Raw genomic sequence first — 14229 nt, forward strand, 5'->3', positions numbered from 1 at the left:
CCTTTGCGTGGTTTTTTGCTTTAGGGTTTTTTGTAGACTGCAAAGTTCTCTTTGCTATCCTCGCTCTATCTAGAATATCGGGCCTCACTTTGCTGAATCTATTTCATCCCTACGTTTGTCTTTTCATCTTGCTAACAGTCATTATATGTGGGGGGCTGCCTTTTCCTTTGGGGTATTTCTCTGAGGCAAGTCAGGCTTGTTTTTCTATCTTCAGGCTAGTCAGCTCCTCAGGCTGTGTCGAGTTGCATAGGTAGTGTCAGGCGCAATCCACAGCTGCCTTTAGTTGTGTTTAGGTTAGGTTCAGGTATTGCGGTCTACAGAGATTCCACGTCTCAGAGCTCGTTCTATTGTTTTTGGGTTACTGTCAGATCACTGTATGTGCTTTGATTGCTGGCACACTGTGTCACTGGATTGCCTACATAACAGATTGCCCCTTGTTTGGCATAAATAAACTGAAATCAATCTCTTATTTTAACCATCAACAAGCTTCTTACACCTCTCATCTGGAATCTTGTACCACTCTTCTTTTGCAAAGTGCTCCAGGTCTTTCATATGTGAAGGCGCAGACTCCCAACAGCAATTTTAAAATCTCCCTACAGGTGTTCAATGGGATTTAGATCCAGACTCATTGCTGCCACTTCAGAACTCTCCAGCATCTTGTTTCCATCCATCTCTGGGCGCTTCTTGAAGTATGCTGAGGGTCATTGTCCTGCTGGAAGACCCATGACCTAGGACACAAACCCAGCTTTCTGACACTGGCCACTACATTGTAACCCAAAATCCTTTAGTAATGTTTAGATTTCACGGTGCCTTGCACACAGTCAAAACAATCAGTGCCAGATGCAGCAAATCAATCCTAAAACATGTCTGAACCCCCACTATATTTGACTGTAGGTACTGTGTTCTTTTCTTTGTATGTGTCATTCTGTTTCTGGTAAACAGAAGAATGATGTGCTTTACCAAAAAGCTCTATCTTGGTCTCATTTGTGCACAATACCTTTTCCCAGAAGTATTTTGGCTTACTCATGTACATTTTGGCAAACCACAGTCTAGATTTTTTATGTCTCTGTGTCAGCAGTGGGATCTTCCTGAGTCTCCAACCATAGCGTTTCATTTCTTTCAAATGTCATTGGATAGTTTGCGCTGACACTGATGCACCCTGAGCCTGCAGGACAGCTAGAATTTCACAGTATTTTATGCAAGTGCCGTGCTAATAAGGTGCAACAACACCAAAAATGAATTAATAAAAAATGTAACAGTCTCCCCCACAATAGTAGCCCATGTAGGTCCTGGGGATGTCCATTAATGATCCTTATGAATACGTGTGGGGGTTGGGTGGGGTGAATCCATTGACAACCACAAATTGCTCTAAATACTGATCCTCATGCTCGCATCTACTCTCAATGCAATTCTTTACCCACGTTATCAGGGAGATTCTTTAGCGTTAAATGCAGCATAAATGGCTGGACAGAATTCATCTATATGAATTTAGGGACTTCCCTGCATTCTCTACTTGACTTTTTAAGGAACCTACCAACTTAACTCCTTACCTTACCCTATCAGTTACCACAATCTTAAAAAATATATCTCAAAAAAAGAAGAACAAAAAAGATAAAGCGCACTCACCGGTGATGAACCAACAGATTTATTCGGACATAACTTATGTGCTGCAGGGAGGGTTGTGAACACACACGGACGACGGCCATTTCGTGCTTAAAGCACTTCATCCTGTTGAAGTGCTTTAAGCACGAAACGGCCGTCGTCCGTGTGTGTTCACAACCCTCCCTGCAGCACATAAGTTATGTCCGAATAAATCTGTTGGTTCATCACCGGTGAGTGCGCTTTATCTTTTTTGTTCTTCTTTTTTTGAGATTCTTTCTGAACTGTGGCAATAGCAGCACCCCGGTGAAACACTTTTGTGTTTAAAAGGCTATACGCGGCACAAAGTTACAGCTTAAGAGTGGCATAAGGGTCTAACCAATAACAGCAGTGCGGATGTATATTTTCTCTCTTTTTTGCATGATCTTAAAAATATATATTTTTCTATTACAATTTGTGGACGCACTAAATATTATGTGTCTATTGCCGGGGAAAGTTTCTTTCACTCTTGCCTTTATGTATGTCTTCTTCATGTTCACTAAGATTTTAATAACTAATGTAAAAATGCCAGCCAAATATATGTAAAAATGTAATAAAAACACACTTTAAAAGCAAAATGTCACGAATTTAAGTTTTTAAGTTTTTTTTTAGTCATTTTATTTTTGTTACCTTTTTCTTTTCCGATGCTACTGTGGTCCTACACCAGTGTCTGTGCCTCCTTAGCTGGCCGGACAGGCATGCCACCATTTCAGCCCATTACTGGATGCAGTTGTGTCTTACACGGGTCTATGGATTGGTTGCATGAGTGGATATATAGAGACTGGCGTGAGTTTCTGGCAATGTCGTAGGAGGAATGGAGAGGAACAAGTAAGGTCGTCACCTGCATTCTTTTATAGTAATTCTGGCGTGCGTAAGAAAAGAAAAATCAGGGGCTTAACATTAAGGGGAAAACTGTGTCGCTTACTGCGCGGTCTGAGAGTAGATAGGATGGAATGCAGTATGTTGATTCTGTATTCTTAAAGCCACATCCACACATTCAGTATTTGTTTTTGTTTTTTCTTCAGTATTTCTAAGTCAAAACCAGAAGTGGAACATTCAGAAGAAAAGTATAATAGAATCACGTCACCACTTCTGTATTTATCACCCACTCCTGCTATTGGTTTACAAATACTCATGTGAAATACTGACCAAATACTGAATGTGTGAATGTGGCCTAACGCCACCATGTACATTACACTAATGTTAGGGTACCGTCACACTATACAATTTACCTACGATCACGACCAGCGATATGACCTGGCCGTGATCGTAGGTAAATCGTAGTGTGGTCGCTGGGGAGCTGTCACACAGACAGCTCTCCAGCGACCAACGATGCCGAGGTCCCTGGGTAACCAGGGTAAACATCGGGTAACTAAGCGCAGGACCGCGCTTAGTAACCCGATGTTTACCCAGGTTACAAGCGTAAAACTAAAAAAAAACAAACAGCACATACTTACATTCTGGTGTCCGTCAGGTCCCTTGCCGTCTGCTTCCCGCACTCACTGACTGCCGGCCGTAAAGTCAAAGCAGAGCACAGCCGCTGTGCTTTCACTTTCACTTTACGGCCGGCAGTCACAGTGCGGGAAGCAGACGGCAAGGGACCTGACGGACACCAGAATGTAAGTATGTGCTCGCCAATATTGGCTAGTTCTGCCAACAGTCTAATGTGTATGGTCATGATGAGTCATGTTAGCCAAAGTGCGTAAGGGTTTGACTCCACTTAAAGGTCATCCTATTGTTGCCGGGATTGGCTCCATCACTCAGAACTCGGAACTATACATAGAAAATATCTTATCTATATATAGAAAAGAAAGATAAGATAAGCTCTTCCACAGCCTATAATCTGGCTTCCGTCCCCACCATGCCACTGAGACTGCCCTGACTAAACTTACTAATTACTTACTTACAGCCAAAGCTAACAGACAATTCTCTATTCTCCTCCTTCTTGACCTTCTTGACACTCTGCCTTCGACACAGTTGACCACTGCTTTCTACTACAGATCCTCTCTTATTTTGGTGTCAAAGACCTCACCCTATCCTGGATCTCCTCATACCTTACCAACCGCACATTTAGCGTTTCCTACTCCCACATTACCTCCTCATTTTGCCTTCTATCTGCTGGTGTCCTAGGACCCCTTCTCTTCTCAATCTATACCCTTGGCCTGGGACAAGTCATAAAGTCCTATGGCTTCCAGTACCACCTTTATGCTGATGACACTCAGATCTACCTCTCTGGCCCAGATGTCACCTCTCTGCTCTCCAGAATCCTAGAGTGTATCAGCCATATCCGCCTCCTTCTCCTCTCGCTTCCTTAAGCTCAACGTGGACAAATCTGAACTAATTATCTTTCATCCATCTCGCATATCTTCCCTACCTGACCTATTTATCGCAATAAATGAAATCACACTTTCCCCTCTCCCGGAAATTTCCTGCCTTGGAGTAACCTTTGATTCTGCCCTGCCCTTCAAACCGCACATCTAAGCTCTCTCCACCTCCTGTCGCCTCCAGCTCAAAAATATTTCCAGAATCCGGCCTTTCCTCAACCCTCACTCTGCCAAAATGCTTGTGCATGTCCTAATCATCTCCCACCTCGACTACTGCAACATCCTCCTCTGTGGCCTACCTTCTAACCAGTAGCGTAGCTACCAGAGGGGCAGAGGGTGTGGGCTCCCTGCTCTGCCGCCCAGCCGCTGTGGGGCCCCTGATCAGGCGAGGGGGCCCGGTGCCAGCAGTGGGCCCCCCGCCGTCATCAGAAGATCAGCTGTACCGGCATTTAGCCGATACAGCTGATCGCATTGATGGGAGAAGGAGTGCTGTGCTCCTTCTCCCATCATCCCCTTGTCAGTGTCGGCATCTGACGTCGCCGACACTGACAGTGGGCGCGATGATGTCACTGCCCGGCGCCCGCTGTCAGGAGATCAGCGGGAGCAGTGCAGGAACCAGGATGAAGAGAGGTGAGAATTTTTTATTTTTTTTTAATGGGTGCTGCTGCCTCATTACAGGGTCTGACTATGGGGGTGCTGCCTTATTACAGGGTCTGCCTGTGGGGGCTGCCTCATTACAGGGTCTGACTATGGGGGTGCTGCCTAATTACAGGGTCTGCCTGTGGGGGCTGCCTCATTACAGGGTCTGACTATGGGGGTGCTGCCTTATTACAGGGTCTGACTATAGGGATGCTGCCTCATTACAGGGTCTGACTATGGGGGGGCTTCCTTATTACAGGGTTTGACTGTGGAGGTTGCCTTATTTCAGTAGGTTATAATAAAACCTACACTGTGTGGAAGCAAGCATGACACAGACACATGGGTAACAGCATCTGCGTTACAGTGGCACGGAGGGAAATTCCCCAGCAAATGTGCAAAACGATACTCGGCGCATGCGCGTGGTGAACCACAGTTGCCTTCCACCTACACAGGAAATGGATGCCAGGATTACCCAGAACTACCTTGTGTTAATGCCTCAAATGAAGGAGGGGCGGCGGTGAGATTTGAGCTTGGCGGACACTGATTACTTGACTCATGCGGATGGGCACCATTCCTACACTGTCTCTCTGTTCTGTGTACTATGAAGACATAAGTTAAGTCCTGATCTATTTATGGATCTATACCAGTATGTCCTCCTGAGGTACCAAATGGTGGCGAAACGCGTTGCGAATGATAATATAAACACTGGGCTCTCTATGTATGTAATGACAATAATAGGGGAATAGGAATCCTATAACGCTATAATTGCTTTCTTGACTTAGGACTCCAACATCTGGGATTATGTGCAATGTTGAATATTGATATCTGCCGGTGTATATATATATATATAATCCCAATTTATGTGGATGATTATCTCTATATACACATATTTGTTTTTCTCCTAGTATAACCACAGTTTTTATACTGCTTTGATACTACTTTTGTCTGTTTCTCAGCTGTATAAGCCTTCCCTCTGGTATATAGCACGTACCATGTGATATATCAGGGTGCCACGCTGACCTGATAATATTAACATATAGTACCATACTGTTTGAGTCCTCTGCACCCTACACCTCTACAGCAGAGTTATTTAGGGAGAAGGAGGGATAGCCGCCGATGAGTGGGGGCGCCACTGCACCGGAATAGGGTGTCAACCTCTGCTGGTAGGAAGTGAGACAACAATAGAATATTAGGGTGACTCTCGTTCTCCCCCCCCCCCCCCCACCAACAATACAGACATTTATTTGGGCTATCCGAGTCATGATTATATATTTTGACATATATGTGCACAATATTTTTTAACATTTAATATTAAAGGTTATGTTTTATATGGTTTATTTCCCCAAAAATTGGGTATTTCGGTGATTCAGCAATAATTTTTGGTACTTCTCTATTTGACATTTTTTTTGAGATTCTATGACGAGTCCATCCAAACTGAAACTGCTCTTTAGGTGACGATAGAGTAGTATGGTATACTTTTGATATCCAAATGGACAGGGGATGATCCAGGTGATTTTGAAGATGCAAAAGAGTTAGACCACATTGGTCAATTCCTTTTTTGTTAGAAGGGTCACTCAAAAATAAGCTGCTATCAGATCCACAGTGACCAGCTGTCATCTGTAGGACAGCTTTTAACAAATTTTCAATTCTATTATAGCGCCTCCACAGGGGAACTAAAGTATTACATGATACCCATTGAAATTAATGGGCTTTTTGTGTACTACATGGACTGGTAACGTCTTCTAGGGAGAGAGAGACTCATGATAGCGTCTCGGGTCAAGTTAATTGATGAAGATCTTGAATAAGAGACTCCTTCTGGTAATGCAAGGAAACTAATAATGATTGTGACCAGGACAAAGTCTTGTTCTCTCCTGATTTCAGTCTGTTATCACTGTTCTCTCTTCCGGTCGTCATCTGAACTTTGACCAGCGGAGGTTTATGACGAGGCACATTTTTTTATTTGTAATTAGTGAGAATTATATTTTTCAAGAAACTAAATAATCAGAGAAATTACAATTAGGCATTTATTATCTGAGCCTTCACTTCATAAAGACTTCACTGCACATATCAGATCACCGATGTCCGTATGATTATATAGTTGTATTTGTTGTTTGCTTTGAGTTAAAACTATATGTTTGAAAGGTCTCTGAACAAAAAGGTGGATTACAAGATGTCCCATTACCAAAATCACCGCGATTATTTGTGATCTGTGCTGGAATCTAGCTGGAAGTGTTCAATTCCTCCACAGCATCGCCACAGGACAAATGTGGCATTGCATGGAACTTCTTAGTGCTCGGTCCTCCAAAGTAAGGCCTCTTTCACACTTCCATCTTTGTAGTCCCGTCGAGATACGTCGTTTTTTGAGAAAACAGGATCCTGCAAAAAAAATTTCTCATAGACTTGTATTAGCGACGTATCGCGATGGATGGCCATGCGTTTCATCCGTCGTGCACTGGATCCTGCAGGATTTGACGGCCCGTCTTTTCCAAAAAACGTACCATGAAACGTTTTTTTGTCTGCAGTGGAAAAACGTTCCCCGACGCCGTTCCACAGAATGGGAGCCTATGGACACTGGATCCTTCGCATACTGTGAAACGCAGGAATCCAGTGACGGATGCAGGTTTTACTTCTGAGCATGCCTGGAAGAATATTCCAACCCGGGGAAAAGTTCTCTCTCGTTCTCTCTCTCTCTCTCTCATCCCGGAAATTTCTCCATTGAAATTCAGGCAACAACGTGTGTAACGCATCCGTCAAAACACTGGATGCGTTACACACGTTTTTCACTATTTTCACGACGTCCGTCGATACGTCACAATAACGCATTACAACGCTGGACAGCAGACGGAAGTGTGAAAAAGGCCTAAAGGACATTTTTTGCAACAGTTCCCTGCTCTGCTTTTTCCTGAAAAAGTATTAAAAATGGCTTCTTTTACAATAGAAATGATAGGCTAACCAGTCGAAGTGGCTCACCTAAGCCTTAGGTAATGGTGGGCACACGAACCCTGGCCGTTTATGCAGAAAGCAGGCAGGTACATGTGCAGTGTGGACTTGGTAGACCCCGGAATCACAGGAGCAACAGGACAATAACATGAAACCCAGCAGAAATTAATGCAATCACAAACACAAAAAACACAAATGGTGGAGAACACCAAACATAGGACTAGAGTCTCAATCCCAAGACACAGGTGGGTGTCTAAATTAGCCTTCAAGAGGTTTTCCCACCAATAAAGTTAATCAACATTTTAATCAATAGATCTTGGAATAATAATAAGTTCTTCAATTGGATGTGTTTTAACCCCTTCATGACCCAGCCTATTTTGACCTTAAAGACCTTGCCGTTTTTTGCAATTCTGACCAGTGTCCCTTTATGAGGTAATAACTCAGGAACGCTTCAACGGATCCTAGCGGTTCTGAGATTGTTTTTTCATGACATATTGGGCTTCATGTTAGTGGTAAATTTAGGTCAATAAATTCTGCGTTTATTTGTGATAAAAACGGAAATTTGGCGAAAATTTTGAAAATTTCGCAATTTTCACATTTTGAATTTTTATTCTGTTAAACCAGAGAGATATGTGACACAAAATAGTTAATAAATAACATTTCCCACATGTTTACTTTACATCAGCACAATTTTGGAAACAAAATTTTTTTTTGTTAGGAAGTTATAAGGGTTAAAATTTGACCAGCGATTTGTCATTTTTACAACGAAATTTACAAAACCATTTTTTTTAGGGACCACCTCACATTTGAAGTCAGTTTGAGGGGTCTATATGGCTGAAAATACCCAAAAGTGACACCATTCTAAAAACTGCACCCCTCAAGGTACTCAAAACCACATTCAAGAAGTTTATTAACCCTTCAGGTGCTTCACAGCAGCAGAAGCAACATGGAAGGAAAAAATGAACATTTAACTTTTTAGTCACAAAAATTATCTTTTAGCAACAATTTTTTTATTTTCCCAATGGTAAAAGGAGAAATTGAACCACTAAAGTTGTTGTCCAATTTGTCCTGAGTACGCTGATACCTCATATGTGGGGGTAAACCACTGTTTGGGCGCACGGCAGGGCTTGGAAGGGAAGGAGCGCCATTTGACTTTTTGAATCAAAAATTGGCTCCACTCTTTAGCGGACACCATGTCACGTTTGGAGAGCCCCCGTGTGCCTAAAAATTGGAGCTCCCCCACAAGTGACCCCATTTTGGAAACTAGACGCCCCAAGGAACTTATCTAGATGCATAGTGAGCACTTTGAACCCCCAGGTGCTTCACAAATTAATCCGTAAAAATGAAAAAGTACTTTTTTTTCACAAAAAAATTCTTTTAGCCTCAATTTTTTCATTTTCACATGGGCAACAGGATAAAATGGATCCTAAAATGTGTTGGGCAATTTCTCCTGAGTACACCAATACCTCACATGTGGGGGTAAACCACTGTTTGGGCACATGGTAAGGCTCGGAAGGGAAGGAGCGCCATTTGACTTTTTGAATGAAAAATTATTTCCATCGTTAGCGGACACCATGTCGCGTTTGGAGAGCTCCTGTGTGCCTAAACATTGGCGCTCCCCCACAAGTGACCCCATTTTGGAAACTAGACCCCCCAAGGAACTTATTTAGATGCCTAGTGAGCACTTTAAACCCTCAGGTGCTTCACAAATTGATCTGTAAAAATGAAAAAGTACTTTTTTTCACAAAAAAATTCTTTTCGCCTCAATTTTTTCATTTTCACATGGGCAGTAGGGTAAAATGGATCATAAAATTTGTTGGGCAATTTCTCCCGAGTACGTCGATACCTCATATGTGGGGGTAAACCACTGTTTGGGCACTCGGCAGGGCTCGGAAGGGAAGGCGCGCCATTTGACTTTTTGAATGGAAAATTAGCTCCAATTGTTAGCGGACACCATGTCGCGTTTGGAGAGCCCCTGTGTGCCTAAACATTGGAGCTCCCCCACAAGTGACCCCATTTTGGAAACTAGACCCCCCAAGGAACTTATCTAGATGCATATTGAGAACTTTAAACCCCCAGGTGCTTCACAGAAGTTTATAACGCAGAGCCATGAAAATAAAAAATAATTTTTCTTTCCTCAAAAATGATTTTTTAGCCTGGAATTTCCTGTTTTGCCAAGGATAATAAGAGAAATTGGACCCCAAATATTGTTGTCCTGTTTGTCCTGAGTACACAGATACCCCATATGTGGGGGTAAACCACTGTTTGGGCGCACGGCAGGGCTCGGAAGGGATGGCACGCCATTTGGCTTTTTAAATGGAAAATTAGCTCCAATCATTAGCGGACACCATGTCACGTTTGGAGAGCCCCTGTGTGCCTAAACATTGGAGATCCCCCAGAAATGACACCATTTTGGAAACTAGACCCCCAAAGGAACTAATCTAGATGTGTGGTGAGGACTTTGAACCCCCAAGTGCTTCACAAAAGTTTATAACGCAGAGCCATGAAAAAAAAAAAAAATTATTTTCTCAAAAATGATCTTTTAGCCTGCAATTTTTTATTTTCCCAAGGGTAACAGGAGAAATTTGACCCCAAAAGTTGTTGTCCAGTTTCTCCTGAGTACGATGATACCCCATATGTGGGGGTAAATCACTGTTTGGGCACATGCCGAGGCTCGGAAGTGAAGTAGTGACGTTTTGAAATGCAGACTTTGATGGAATGCTCTGCGGGCGTCACGTTGCGTTTGCAGAGCCCCTGATGTGCCTAAACAGTAGAAACCCCCCACAAGTGACCCCATTTTGGAAACTAGACCCCGAAAGGAACTTATCTAGATGTGTGGTGAGCACTTTGAACCCCCAAGTGCTTCATAGAAGTTTATAATGCAGAACTGTGAAAATAATAAATACGTTTTCTTTCCTCAAAAATAATTATTTAGCCCAGAATTTTTTATTTTCCCAAGGGTTACAGGAGAAATTGGACCCCAAAAGTTGTTGTCCAGTTTCTCCTGAGTACGCTGATACCCCATGAGTGGGGGTAAACCACTGTTTGGGCACACGTCGGGGCTCAGAAGGGAAGTAGTGACTTTTGAAATGCAGACTTTGATGGAATGGTCTGCGGGTGTCACGTTGCGTTTGCAGAGCCCCTGGTGTGCCTAAACAGTAGAAACCCCCACAAGTGACCCCATTTTAGAAATTAGACCCCCCAAGGAACTTATCTAGATATGTGGTGAGCACTTTGAACCCCCAAGTGCTTCACAGACGTTTACAACGCAGAGCCGTGAAAATAAAAAATCATTTTTCTTTCCTCAAAAATTATGTTTTAGCAAGCATTTTTTTTTATTCACAAGGGTAACAGGAGAAATTGGACCCCAGTAATTGTTGCGCAGTTTGTCCTGAGTATGCTGGTACCCCATATGTGGGGGTAAACCACTGTTTGGGCACACGTCAGGGCTCGGAAGTGAGGGAGCACCATTTGACTTTTTGAATACGAGATTGGCTGGAATCAATGGTGGCGCCATGTTGCGTTTGGAGACCCCTGATGTGCCTAAACAGTGGTAACCCCTCAATTCTACCTCCAACACTAACCCCAACACACCCCTAGCCCTAATCCCAACTGTAGCCATAACCCTAAACACAACCCTAACCGCAACACACCCCTAACCACAACCCTAACCCCAACACACCCCTAACCATAACCACAACCCTAATTCCAACCCTAACGCTAAGGCTATGTGCCCACGTTGCGGATTCGTGTGAGATATTTTCGCACCATTTTTGAAAAATCCGCGGGTAAAAGGCACTGCGTTTTACCTGCGGATTTTCCGCGGATTTCCAGTGTTTTTTGTGCGGATTTCACCTGCGGATTCCTATTGAGGAACAGGTGTAAAACGCTGCGGAATCCGCACAAAGAATTGACATGCTGCGGAAAATACAACGCAGCGTTTCCGCGCGGTATTTTCCGCACCATGGGCACAGCGGATTTGGTTTTTCATATGTTTACATGGTACTGTAAACCTGATTGAACACTGCTGCGGATCCGCAGCCAAATCCGCACCGTGTGCACATAGCCTAATTCTAAAGGTATGTGCACACGCTGCGGAAAACGCTGCGGATCCGCAGCAGTTTCCCATAGTAACATAGTAACATAGTAACATAGTTAGTAAGGCCGAAAAAAGACATTTGTCCATCCAGTTCAGCCTATATTCCATCATAATAAATACCCAGTTCTACGTCCTTCTACAGAACCTAATAATTGTATGATACAATATTGTTCTGCTCCAGGAAGACATCCAGGCCTCTCTTGAACCCCTCGACTGAGTTCGCCATCACCACCTCCTCAGGCAAGCAATTCCAGATTCTCACTGCCCTAACAGTAAAGAATCCTCTTCTATGTTGGTGGAAAAACCTTCTCTCCTCCAGACGCAAAGAATGCCCCCTTGTGCCCGTCACCTTCCTTGGTATAAACAGATCCTCAGCGAGATATTTGTATTGTCCCCTTATATATTTATACATGGTTATTAGATCGCCCCTCAGTCGTCTTTTTTCTAGACTAAATAATCCTAATTTCGCTAATCTATCTGGGTATTGTAGTTCTCCCATCCCCTTTATTAATTTTGTTGCCCTCCTTTGTACTCTCTCTAGTTCCATTATATCCTTCCTGAGCACCGGTGCCCAAAACTGGACACAGTACTCCATGTGCGGTCTAACTAGGGATTTGTACAGAGGCAGTATAATGCTCTCATCATGTGTATCCAGACCTCTTTTAATGCACCCCATGATCCTGTTTGCCTTGGCAGCTGCTGCCTGGCACTGGCTGCTCCAGGTAAGTTTATCATTAACTAGGGGCATGAGTTTACAGTTCAATGTAAACCTACGGGAAACAAAAATCGCTGTGCCCATGCTGCGGAAAAACTGCACGGAAACGCAGCGGTTTACATTCCGCAGCATGTCACTTCTTTGTGCGGATTCCGCAGCGGTTTTACAACTGCTCAAATAGAAAATCGCAGTTGTAAAACCGCAGTGAAATGCGCAGAAAAACCGCGGTAAATCCGCCATAAATCCGCAGCGGTTTAGCACTGCGGATTTATCAAATCCGCAGCGGAAAAATCCGCAGAGGACCAGAATACGTGTGCACATACCGAAACCCTAACCCTAGCCCTACCCCTAGCCCTAACCCTAACCCTACCCCTAACCCTACCCCTAGCCCTAACCCTAACCCTAACCCTACCCCTAACCCTACCCCTAACCCTAACCCTAACCCTATTCTAACATTAGTGGAAAAAAAAAAATTTCTTTATTTTTTTATTGTCCCTACCTATGGGGGTGACAAAGGGGGGGGGGTCATTTATTATTTTTTTTATTTTGATCACTGAGATATAACCTATCTCAGTGATCAAAATGCACTTTGGAACGAATCTGCCGGCCGGCAGATTCGGCGGGCGCACTGCGCATGCGCCCGCCATTTTGGAAGATGGCGGCGCCCAGGGAGAAGACGGACGGGACCCCGGCTGGATCGGTAAGTATGATGGGGTGGGGGGGGACCACGGGGGGGGATCGGAGCACGGGGGGGGGGGAATCGGAGTGCGGGAGGGGTGGAACGGAGCACGGGGGGCGTGGAACGGAGCACGGGGGGGTGGAACGGAGCACCGGGGGGGGTGGATCGGAGTGCAGGGGGGGTGATTGGAGCACGGGGGGGGTGATTGGAGCACGGGGGGAGCGGACAAGAGCACGGGGGGGAGCGGAGCACTGGACGGAGGGGAGCCGGAGCAGTGTACCGGCCAGATCGGAGGGCTGGGGGGGCGATCGGTGGGGTGGGGGCACACTAGTATTTCCAGCCATGGCCGATGATATTTCAGCATCGGCCATGGCTGGATTGTAATATTTCACCCGTTATAATAGGTGAAATATTAATAATCGCTCTGATTGGCAGTTTCACTTTCAACAGCCAATCAGAGCGATCGTAGCCACGAGGAAGCCACCCCCCCTGGGCTAAACTACCACTCCCCCTGTCCCTGCAGATTGGGTGAAATGGGAGTTAACCCTTTCACCCGATCTGCAGGGACGCGATCTTTCCATGACGCCGCATAGGCGTCATGGGTCGGAATGGCACCGACTTTCATGACGCCTACGTGGCGTCATGGGTCGGGAAGGGGTTAAAAAAAAAAACGTTCCTGTGCTGAGATAATCTTATACATGTGCCCCTGCTGTGTGCTGTGTAATGGATGTGTCTGACCATACAGGAACATGGTCTGATCATACCACTGCTCCTGGCCAGGGGAGGACACAACAGAGAGTATACAGACATTGCAGCACGGGATCACAACTCATTCTTTCTTTGGGGTAAAACATTGACACAGCCATTACACAGTACACAGCAGGGGCACATTTATAAGATTATCTCAGCACAGGAACATTTTTTTTTAAAGCATCCGATTGTGGAACTTATTATTATTCCAAGATCTATTATTCAAAATGCGCTTTGTGAAAACTTATTTAAACAGATTTAGGAAAATGATGTCATTGATCCACTCTGGGCAATTTGCAAAACCCGACGTGGAGAACAGCGGAGGGCAACCGACCTGGGGGAAGGATACAGAGCCTGGGATAACTGGGACAAGTGTGTAACATGAAAACTGCTGAAAACAAGTGGCAGGTACTGAAACTTCTCCATCCTCTTACCCTACATTTGC

Source organism: Ranitomeya imitator, chromosome 5 (genome assembly GCF_032444005.1).
Source record: "Ranitomeya imitator isolate aRanImi1 chromosome 5, aRanImi1.pri, whole genome shotgun sequence".
NCBI classification, from domain to species: domain Eukaryota; kingdom Metazoa; phylum Chordata; class Amphibia; order Anura; family Dendrobatidae; genus Ranitomeya; species Ranitomeya imitator.